The sequence below is a fragment of the Sminthopsis crassicaudata genome, chromosome 3 (assembly GCF_048593235.1).
Source record: "Sminthopsis crassicaudata isolate SCR6 chromosome 3, ASM4859323v1, whole genome shotgun sequence".
Lineage (NCBI taxonomy): Eukaryota > Metazoa > Chordata > Mammalia > Dasyuromorphia > Dasyuridae > Sminthopsis > Sminthopsis crassicaudata.
The window spans coordinates 569,510,694-569,523,174 of NC_133619.1; the positions used below are offsets into that span (position 1 = coordinate 569,510,694).

The 12,481-nt window shown below is 34.8% G+C and overlaps 1 protein-coding gene across 6 annotated transcripts in view; it reads right to left on the minus strand.

Annotated features, from left to right (window-relative positions):
• Window positions 1-12,481, minus strand: part of ATP7B (ATPase copper transporting beta) — a 115,813-nt gene that overhangs the window by 64,433 nt on the left and 38,899 nt on the right. The gene's annotated exons all lie outside the window — the stretch shown is intronic.

Here is a 12,481-nt window from a genome sequence, read left to right on the forward strand (position 1 = left end):
ATAGCCCTTTGGGCAAAGTTCCAAATTGCCCTAAAGAATGACAATCAGTTCACAATTCCACTAACAAAGCATTAATCCCTCATTTTTCCCACATTCCCCTCCAGCATTTTTATTTTCCTTTTTGTTCTATTAGCCAAATTAATACGTAGGAGGTAATACTTCAGAATTACTTTTATTTGCATTTCTCCAATCAATAGTGAATTAAAGCATTTTTTTAAACATGGTTATAGTTAGCTTTAATTACTTCACTGAAAACTGTTCATAATTTTTGATCATTTATCAATTGGGGATTGACTTAGTCTTATAAATTTATTGATGTCTTTATTTTTGAAGAAGATATGGGTAAATGAAAAGATTATAATCTTTGAAGACAGATTATATTTGTTATGATAAGCACATAGAAAATCATAATCTAATTGAATAAAAAATTATTAATAACATTTTAAAATAGTTAAAAATTTTACAACTCATTCTAAGAATTAAATATAAATTATCTAGGGAATTGCCCATTAACTATGCTGTTTATTCTTTTCCCTTACTGCAATCATTTTATTTGCTTTTTGCTATTCACTATAATAAAACCCAATAGAATTCAGAAAGAGGAAGAAAAAAATTCTGAACCTTTTTTTCAAAGGTTTGGTAAAAAATGTGATTGAGAATATTAAGCAAATATAGATTTTATTATCTATGCATTTCACTTATTGAAACTATGTCCTAAAGTACAGCTTGTCAAACTTGTTTCCTGACCTATTTGGGTCTTGTAATTAAATATGGGGGCTGTATAATTTTGATTTATTATCAGTAAAAGTTTGATTTGTATACTTATTTTATATACTTACATATCTAGAGTCATGTAAAAATTTGTTAAATAGGAATGGCAAGTGGAAAAAGTTGAAAAAGCCCCTGTCCTAAAGAACATGGATAAGGGTGTTACATGTTAATTTCTTATTACAGAAAGAATAGAAAATTAGATTTGTTAAGAGTTTGACTCATCCAATAATCATTTTTTCAATCAATATTATATATAAGAAATTATGTCAGACAGAAGGGGAAAATAAAAAATCAAACCAGCACAGTCCCTTGCCTCCAGTTGTTTCCAAATCTTTTTCCTTGAGCCATACACACACACACACACACACACACACACACACACACACATGCACAAAATGAAGAAGCAAACCAAACAATCAATGATCCATTTGGTTTGAATGTTACAGACAATTGATCTGAAGAATAGCCCCAATATTTATTTTTTCTTAACAGAAAGATGCTTTTCCATGGATCAGATGGATAATCCCTTTGCTTCTTTATTTCACTGTTAGCATAATCATGGTGTTATTAAATTCCCAATATTTCTACGTGCTACCTCTTCATCATGTCATTTGTTTAAATCACGTTTTTTGGTTTGTTTGTTTTTTTTTTTAATCTAAGAGTGTTCAGCTATTACCTATTTAACAATTTTCCATGTTGTGCTTAAGCATAAAAGACTTCTGGATGACTTCAGCATCAAATAAAGACTTACTAAAAAATACAAAAGTAAAAGCTGTGGAAAGGAAAAATGCAAGGATTCTCCAAGAAGGATAGTGATTTATAGTAATCTCAAAGACATTACAGAAAAACCACAGGCTAGCAAACTGCTTCTTCCTAACTCATTAGCCATCTCTAACAACTAAGAAGTGAATCATCAACGGTTTTCCACCCAGCTTATCTTTTCTTGGTTCAAAATTTCCCAAACTCTAAGCCATGGTGCTAGCTTTTTATTCTTATTTTGTGGGGTGCATATAACTGCCAAAAGGGTTTATCAGGATAGCTGGAACCATTCTTTTGCAAGAAACAATACAAATAAAACTCCTTCTAGAAGAAAGTGGTCCAGGAAGAAAAAATCTTGAAAACAGAAGCAACTTTATGAATTGCCAGAGAATTTATTTATTTTGGAACACCTGGTTGCCAGTCTGGTGAGGGAGCAGGTCTCTGCTGTTAATTCACATCAGCTCTTAATTTAATGAAAATATGTAAGAATACATGCTTGTGTAAGTAGTGTATATATACATATATACACATACATACATATATATATATATATACATAGTAAATGATCATAAATATTTAATCAAGCCAAATTAATAGCGCAAAATAATTTTCATAAAGATGATTCTCTCCGTGCAACTGTGTGATTGTATTCAATTTCATTAGGCTTAGTGATACTCACTGCCATTAACTAGTAAGCTGATTGTCCTAAAGCCCAGGTCAAACCAGGTAACTCAACTCTACTCAATGACCTCCATGACCTTGTTAGGGTCTCTAAGGCCAAATGCAAAGTTTTATGTTTATCATTTAAAACACCTTGCAAGTCCAACCTACCTGCCCATCTTTATTGCCTATTATTCCTCTTAATTCATTCTACGAGGCAACCAAATTAATCATTTTGCTGTTTCTCACACATAGTATTTTATGTCCAGGCTTTGAGCCTTTGAAGGCTGTTTCTCCATACCTACCAAATTTTAAAATGTATACCAAAATATTTTCAAAGGCATATTATTTCATCTCCACGGCACTGAATGAAGCAAAACTGCTATAAAGCATCCTGATTTCAGGTACTTCACAGAACCACCACACTACTCCATTCCCATCTGAATCAACATGTTCCTCAAAATCATAAGAACAGATTCAGATCCTTTTATTAAACATTCAAAAGATCTAAATATTTCCTATTTTAGATACATTGATTTGACCATTTACCAAAAAAAAAAAAAAAAAAAAAAAAAAAAAAAAAAAGTTGGCAATTGCAATGATTGTAAGGACAGATCTAGACCATCAGTTGGATACATTTGAGATATTTATCCAGAAGGAGATACTTTTAAGGGACCTGGTTGCTTGTAAGTGTTTGAAGTACAATCCTAAGGAAGATTTGTTCTATTTGACCCCAGAGGAAAGGAGAATTTGCAGAGGGGAAATAAAAGCAAAGATAAAAGGAATGCATTACTATATAAAGGAGACAGTGGGGTAGAATTTCATTTCCATAATTGAGGAACATGAAGAAGAGTACAGGGGTGGAGGGAGCAAGCATCAGATGAACCTCACCCTTAACTAAACCAAATACACATACACACAACACACACACTCACACTCATACAATACACATACACTCAACATCTGAACAAATTGTGGTACATAAATACAATGGAATAATACTGAACCACAGGCAAAAACAGACAATTTCAGACAATCCTGGGAAGTAAGCACTACAGGGTGAAATGAGCAGAACTAAAAAAACTCAATAACAACATTGATGTGATCTGTGGGGTTAGGCACCAAATAATGTGGTTTGAGAACCAAAATAATGTCTTGATGTAGACACCAGATGATGGCAGGCACCAAAAGTTGGGGTTCAGTCATGTGAAAAATTCACAGTGGGCATTCTCTTTGGCAAAAGGTAGATTTATTTAGGGGAATAGGTTATAGACAAAATGAAGGACACTGGGAATAGTAAATATGAAATAGAGCAGGAGAGCATATGAAGGACAAGTTCCTCAGTGGAACTCATAATTACCCAGAAAAAAAAGAGAGCACCCCTTGAGGTTGGGGCATGTCCTTAATTTGCAGGCTAAATCCTGAAAGGAACTCAGAATCCTAAAAGTTAGTTAGCTGTAAGGAGGATAAATGGGGTTGGGAAGCACATTGGAATTAGGAGAGAGACCAGACCGCATGGCATAGAGGAAGGGGAAGGAGAAAGACACCATGAATCAGTGTCTGAGTATGCTGGCCCAAAGAAAGGCAGCAGCCATGGAATGGCCCATAAGCAGTTTTTATAGGGAAAATTTAACATTAGGGACATGAATAGGATTCTGACAGGGTCTGGCAAGGCGACACTGCTCCAGATTTCTACAGAGTGTGTCTCAAAGAATTTGACATAGTTGCATTAAAGACTGAGAATGACCTCTCCAGAGGAAGGGACCACTGAGCTAAACTGATCTCTATCAGTGCCTTCTCCCTGCTTGCCTCAAGGATCAACTCTTCAGTTGCTCTGGATCCAAAACGCCATACAGGGCCTCATAAAACACTGTAAAGCAAAATAACTTTGAAAGACTTAGGACTCTGGCCAAAGCAGTGACTCCCCAGAGAAGTTATGATAAAAGCATGTATCTACCTCCTGATAGAGGTTCAGGAGACACATAATTTTGAACACGACCAATCAATCAGCCAACTAATCAACATTTATTAAGCACCTACTAGGGACTGGTGCTGTGCTACACTCTGGGGAAACAAAAGAAGCAAAAGATAATCCCCGAACTTCTGGAGCCCACAATCTAGTGAAGGAGATAACAAACAGGTAGAGATAGTTCTCTAGTACATACAAACTATATACAGACAAAATAGAAAATAATTACCTGAAGGCACTAGGCATTGGGTTAAGCCCAATAATTCTTACAATTTTATCTCATTTGATGCTTACAGCAACCTGTGAAGTAGTACTATTTAAGCATATTCAATTAAAGTTATTTTTCCAAGTTTTTTTTTCCTTCTTTTTTAAATTGGGTGGGGAGATAGTAATGGAGAGGCCAAAAAAAAAAAAGGATAGAAAAAAGAGGGGTTACAAGTAAATATTTTAAAGGTACAGAGAGGAATACACAGAAGGGAATATTAGAAGGACACGGAAAATTAGGATGATTCTGAAAGAGCTGAATTTATTATCTATACATATATACAAAGATGTAAGTATATTTTTAAAATTAATATGAAATAGGGAGTCACAATTTCATTACAATCCTCTTGCTCTACAAAATTGTAAATGGGAAGGTGTAACATGCCCTCCTAGTAGTTATTATTACCAGTCTGTCCTAGGCCCAACAGAGTATCTTTGACCACTGATCTTTGCAGTTTCAACTCTACCAGGCTCACCTCCTCTGAGGTCTTCAAAGGTCTCTGGCCACGATTTCTCGAATAGTAGTTTAATAATAGATAGCTCGCTCAAGAACAGCCACGTGTAATCTTAAAAGCCTTTATTATATCTACTCACATAATTCCCTTACTTGTTAACTCCTTAGTGAACACCTGGTCTGAAGATCCACGTGTTCACTACCAAACTCCTTACCTTTCTCAGCTATCCAGCAGCTTGCCTTGGGTACCCCAGGCTAGGGAGCCAGATTATAGAGAGCGACTTCCTGCCTTCAGTAGGCTTACATAAAGGTCCTGTGAGGTCACACATATAGCCAACCAGTGAGAGAGCCGTCACCCATTACGAAGCTATCTCAATATGGCCAGGATCCCACCCACAGGGCAGTCCTATATCCACAGAAATTACTTCTGGGCCACTCCTATTGCATGGTGGCTACCCATTTAAAGGATCCTTACAGGAAGGCTCACTTCTTTGGTGTTTGCTATGTAGGGAAATGAGGCAGCCAGATGGCTCAGGAGACAGAGCTCTGGATCTTCGGTCAGGAAGACTCAAGTTCAAATCTGACCTCTGGCCCGTACTATCTTGTGTGATCTTGGGTAAGTCACTTAACCCTGTTTGCTTCAGTTTCCTCATCCGTAAAATGTACTGGAGAAGGAAAAGATAAACTACTTCCAGGCCAAGAAAACCCCAGGGATAGTATTAGCATGATGTGATTATGAAGAGTCAGACACAACTGAACAACAATAATGTTCAGAAAAGACATAGAGAGATAAGGCAGAAAGACAGTGAACTAGCTATATTTAGCTATCTATCTGTGGTAAGCTCCAAATTGTTAAGGGACAGGTCAATTCCCCAAGAGCCTCCACAGCTGTGGATCATAACATCTGAAGGAGCTGCAAGGGAAGAGGTCAGACAAGGCAATGACCTCTCAGTCAGAGAGGTCAGAGAACAGCAACTGCCTTTCAGTCTCCTTGTACTATCCAATCACAAGAAGAGATCCATTCTGGGTTGGATCTCCAGCAGCCACTGTCAGGTGGTTCCCATGTATTCCAACACCCAATCACTGGCAGCCTTCAAGTAGACTCTTCACGCCCTTGTTGGTGAAATTGGGAAGTTCCTTTTTACCATCAGATTAGGCTAAGTGAGCCCAGGTCCTTTCTAATCTGAGATTCTATTTTCTATGATTTCATAAACATCTGCAGGAGTTTTGACACATGGATTTGGTCAGTCACACTTAGTACATACCTAAAAAGGGGGAGGAGATGTATTTTTTCCTTTCTTACCCTTTTACTGGTTTTTGGTAGAAGAGAAACATAAACTGCTAAATACTCCCATACAAGAGCTCATCTTCTCTCTTAGCACAGACTGACCCTTTCATCTCACTTCTTATTCCCAGCTTCCTTCCACACATCATCTTTGGCATGAAGCTCTCTCAATAGCTAGTGCTCTCTGCAAAATTACTTTATGGTTCTTTTGTCTGTATTTTGTATCTACTTACATTTATGCATATTGTACACAGGCACTGTTTCACTTTAGGCTTTGTATTCTCAGGACTAAATACAGGGTCTAGTACAGCATAAACACTTACTGAGTGCTTAATGATTTATTTTATACAGCGCCTTTCACTTGTAACTCTAGTCAGCATTAACTACCCCACTTCCATGGTTAAAGGGAACAAACAGTTAGTTAAGAAAACTAGCATCTTCTTCTAGGGCTGCTTTGTCCTTGGACTGTTTTGCTACTACCCAATTCTGAGTCCAGCTCCTTGTCCATTTGTGCTCAAGGTATAAGTACTAGCAGATTTGTTCTAAGGGCTTTTTATCTAAATGCATATCTAAATTTCAACATCAGGCATTTTTGTCCACATTGTTTTTCATATGTGGATAGCTGGGATAATGATTTTGAATAATTACAGATTTCATTCAGGAGGCTCTTCAGTGTTCCAGCATTTGATTAATCAACAAGTATTTACTAAAAACTTGCTATGTACTAAGCACAATGTGTGCTAGAGATGGAGACAAAAATGAAGTAGTCATTGCACTTAAGTAGTAGCTTAAAATCTGAAAAGAGAAATGACATGGACATATAAGTTCATATAAAATATATAATAAATAAATAAATATAAGTTAATGGTGGGGAGGGTGGTGATAGCAGCTTGGAAAATCTGGAAAGTTGGTGTTTGAGCCGAGTTTTAAAGCAAACTAATAAATAGGGGGAGGAGAGAGTTCATCTCAACCATGAGGAACACTATGCAATGGCAATGCAGTTTCATGTATGAGAAGCAGCAAAACATTTGGCTGAACCAAAAGACTGGGGGAAGGGTAGCAATGTATAATAACGCTGGAAAGGTACATGGGACTGGATTGTAAAAAGCTTCAAATGCTAAACAAAAGGAGTTTGTATGTCCTGCCAGAGTAGGACAAGCACTTTGGCTGCTGTCTGAAAGATGATTTGGAGAAGTGAGAAGCTTAAAGCAAGAAGACTAATTTGAAGTTTACTACAGTAGTCCCAATAAGAGGGTCTAAACCAGGGGTGGGGAACATCCATCCCACAGGCTTTGTAGAATCAACTGCAGGTAATGATGAGCTAAAAATAAAAAGGTAGGTACAACAACCTCCCACTGTTTGATAATTGTGCATGGCTTGTGCATGATGTTACAAATATCCAAAAGGCCCTTGGCAGAAAAAAAAAAAAAAAAAAAAAGTTCTCCAACCATGTTCTAAACTAAAGTTATATCATTTTTTTAAGTTGTTTTTGAAACATGATATGGAGGTAAAAAAAAAAAAAACCTATGGCAGCACACTTAATATGTGCAAAAGGTTACCAGCACAAAGTCATTCACAAAAAGAAATTATTAGAAGATCACAAAAAAAATCAATGAAATCTAACTCTTTGAGGGTTGACACTAAGAAATGTTTATTGAATTTAATCTCTAAGGAATTTTTCTTCTCTTTGGATTCCCTGTTAGATATCATCTCTAATAGTGATGAGCTTTTGGTGAACACCTTCGGATTTCATACCTCACACAATATTCTTAAAATCAAGCAGTTATAACTTTCAAGAAATCTTGTATGGTTGCAGCAAATTCATCAGAGAAACCTTTCTGGAGGAGAATTCTATTTTAAGAAATCAATTGCTTTTTTGTGATTAACCAACATTAAGTATGTGTAATTTTCCATTCTCTCTACCTTTTAGACAATTGAGTAACTCTGAAGACATATCTGCTATAACATTATTTGCAAAAAGCTTCCTATTTATTCTCATACTCTTCATCAAAAATGTTCTCAATACTTGCAGATATTACTCCTATAGAGATGTTAACATAGTAATGCTATAGATCAACAGTTATTAATAGTATTTCTGCTTCATTGTCAATTCACTCTGTGATTTTCTCTAAGCATATTGATCTCTACAAGAAAAAGGAAACTGAATCCACCTAAAATGGTAAAAGATCCTGTGAATTCCCAAAATAACATGGAATGACATTTCTTAAGTGGCTAAAAAGAGATACAAGCATTGTAAAAGAAGAATTTATGGCCTACAAGCTGAAATAATTAGTAGAATAGAAAAACTTGAATCCACAGTAGAAAGTCTTACCAAAGAAACAGAAGCTAGAAATAAAAACTGGAAATGAATATAGGTAAAAGTGAAAGAGAATATGAAAGAGAAACAAAAAGCAATAACAATAAGATTGAAATGAGTAAAGAATTGTAGGTCTCCCAGAAGAGTACAAAAAGTTACCAAAATATTGAACAATATAACTTAAGAAATAATACTTGAACTGACATCTTGGCATTCCAGTAAAATAACATAATCAACCAATCTTTCAGAGAGTCACTTGCTTTCTTGTGGGCAGCTAGTTGGTGTAGTGGATAGAACATTAGCCCTGAAGTCAGGGGGACCTGAGTTCAAATCTGACCTCAGACACTTAACATATAACACTTCCAGGCTGTGTGACCCTGGGCAGGTCACTTAACCCTGCTTGTTTCAGTTTCCCATCAATAAAATAAGGTAGAGAAGGAATTGGCAAACCACTCCAGTATTATTACTAAAAAAAAAATCTTAAGTGGGGTCACAAAGAGGTGTGACAACTAAAAAACAATTAATTAAGCAACAAGCAATGAAAAATTATCAGTTTAGTCATACTATTTCTTTTAAACTAAAAAAAAAAATCCTAAGTGGGGTCACAAAGAGGTGTGACAACTAAAAAACAACTAATTAAGCAACAAGCAATGAAAAATAATCAGTTTAGTCATACTATGTCTTTTAAACCAAGATAATAAACCAAAATTTTAAAACTACTGTGGAAGCATATTAAAAATCTCCTTTTTAGTTCAACTGAAAATGTTAAGAAATAGTCTAAAAATTATTTTTTTAACTTTTCCCTTTAGAAAAATGTATAAAAGGTCAAGAATAAAGATTATTGTTCTAGGAATGAGGTAATAAACAAATTTAATTCTTGTCTAGTTAAAATTATTGCTTTTCCCACTTTCTGAAATGACTGGACTACTGACCCATATAAAGGTAATAACTTCTTTAAATATCTCATGAAATGATTAGGACATTGATAAGGAGGCAATCCTTTTGATTCTTTTGTGTCATCTGTGATGGATCTTGGGGAACCATGGAAGGAAGTAGTCAGAGATGGATGAATAGTTTTAGGAGGATGACTCTTCAATGATCCCCCCCAAAATTAAGTGACTATTATTTTTTTGGATGAAGTGGAATGTTAAGCACAAAACCACATTTCATTATTTTATGCCATTTTCCTTGTTGAAGTTTCTTCCTCTAGCTATTATCTCAAAATATCATGGAGAAAGAGAAGCCCCAAAGCTTAAGGAGATTACACCATTTTCTCTAAGCTAAAAATATTTCATTTTAGAGTAATAATAAATATCTTAAAATGTTTCTGGCAGGCTTATGCCTAAAACATGGAGTATAAGCATTAATAATGATTTTCCCCTTCAAAAAATACAAATTCATTACCCAGACACCAAACTTAATATTTAAAATTCTTTCCAATAATTATCTTAACAGCTTTTTTTTTTTTCAGGAGACAATCAAATGCTATGCAGTTCAACTTCTTAATGTTTCAAAGAATTGCACTGTTATCTAACTTTGGCCTACTGTAGCAAATATTTCATCTGATGATTTATCAAATAACATATTGTGAGTCAAAGTAGTGTCATCTCTCTGATAACTTTCTGCATACAAGATTCAAGGAAGCAAGGCAAGGTCAAAGGCTAATTTTATACTATCAGTCAAATAGCCAATCTCTAAGAATGGGTTGGTTTGTTTTGGTTTTAAAGATTCTAATGAAAAGTTCTAAGTCAAACCATTAAAGCCAAAAATTCTTTTGCATGTTTCCCTGAATCAAAAGAAGACCCCATATTTTAGTACATCTATGATGGATATGTATCCCAGATGGTTTTTAAAAGTTTAAGAATTACAATAAGCTTTTTCAAATGTTTATATTATAGAAAAATAGTTAAGTCCATTCTTTAATTTTTCATTTAGCACCAATGATTTTTTTAAAATGGCACACAAATATCTTAGGTCTAATGGAATAAATAGATCATTTTTTAAACATATGAATTTTAATGTAATAGCTGCACTATTATTAGCATAGTTCCAATTCAATTAATTCAGCAGATGTATTCCTGAATAAGTGTGTGTGTATCAGCTTTCTTTATATCAAATTGTAGAATAGGGGCTCACTATTTAAAGAAGTGATCATAGAATTCCTTCTTGAATAATTTTTTTTCTTTGCAAAAAGACTGATAATGGCTAACATTTTCTTAGAGTTGAGTTTTTACAAATCAGACTTATTTTAAGTGGGATACAATGACCAGGAATTCAGAAGGATCATCAAGAGTTCATCTGGGCAGAAGCCAATTTAACTATCCCTGAGAATTCTCTACTTAATTTTTTTATGAATCTCAAGAGAGAGAAGATAGCAAATTAACAATCCCTTTGGTCAAGAAATCCCTTTTTGTTTCTAATTTAAATATGTTCTTCCCACTTGGATTTAGTTCCACTTTTTCTTTGCTATCTCTTTTGTCTCTCAAAAAGCTTTTAGTAGCTAAAGAACTCTACATTTTATTGTTATGATTTTATTTGACATTGATATAAGTAATGTTAAAAAGAAAAAACAAGTACCTGGTAACCTTAATCATTTTAGAATAAGGCTTCATTTGAAACATGATCCTGTTTTAACTAAAACTACTCCGTGAGAGCAAATTGCCTATCCATGTGAGTGAAGAAATTAGTAATTCCAGTGTATTCATCATATACCATTAGAACATGATTAAATCCAACATATCAAATATTAATGTGATCTCTCAGAGCCATCCAGGTTATCTAGATGCTTGGTTCTCCATGGGGTTTGGTAGTTCAGTTTTAATCAATCAATAAGCATTTATTAAGCTCTTACTATTATATGCCATGTATTGTGTTAAGTATTAAGGATTCAAAGACAAAAAAATGAAGCAATATTCTTTCTCAAAAAGCTTTCATATTATTAGAGAAACAGCACACATATATATGTGTGTGTGTGTGTACACATTTTGAGGGCTGTAGCCCCTTGATATTCCTTGTTTGATCCCCAACTCCATTTGGGACTTGGACCTTGGATACAAGATCTGGTCAAACTAGTTTGGGCTATCTGAGCTGGCTGGGGTTTTACAGCCCCCATTCTAAACTGCTCCAACAGACCAAATGCCATCAGGAAATTCCTTTTTGGGAAGAGACTTCTGTCTCTCCCCAAAAGATAACAAGAGAATCCTTATCTTATTTACATCACTCTCTGGAACCTCCTTATATCACTGCATCTGAATGATTGTGCTCTTGTATAAAACAGAGTCCTCAACAATCTATTCTTTGCAAAATTGGCCTTGTACCATGCTGCCATTTTGCCCACCGGCTCTCCAATGTTTCCATTCTAATCAATAAAGACTATTTTTCCATACAGCATTAAGTAGCAAATTCATTTGGTGCCGACCCCGCCCTTGGTTACTTTGGGGAAGGAAGGAGAGAGAGAAAAGGAGCTGACCCATCTCGGTTTAAAACCTCAGTTTACTCCTCATCACACACATGTGTGTGTAAAATATTATATGTAATAAATATAAAATAAACACAAAGTAATTAAGGAGGGAGGACACGAATAATTAAATCAGGAAAGGCTGATGTTTGAAAGTGATGTCTGAGTCACATCTTGAACAATTTAAAGTATTATAGCGCTATACATGCATTTATGTTTATGAAAGAATGAATCTGAAAATGAATTATTGAACACTTACCATGCACTATGCTAAGTGTTGAGGATACAAACAAAACAAGAAGATTATTTTTGGAAAGAAATTTCTAATTTCTATTTTAATGGAGAAATGAAATATATAAGAGGTTTCAGATACAAATCAGATGTTAAGCTATAGTACTCATTAGAGAGAGATAAATATTGTATAAATAAATACAGCTTATATATGAGTCACAAAAGGCTAAAACATGGCAGCTAAATATTTATTCAAATGAATTAAACGTCTTAGAGCCAACTCCAAAAAGCCCTAAGCATAATTTTCACTTTAA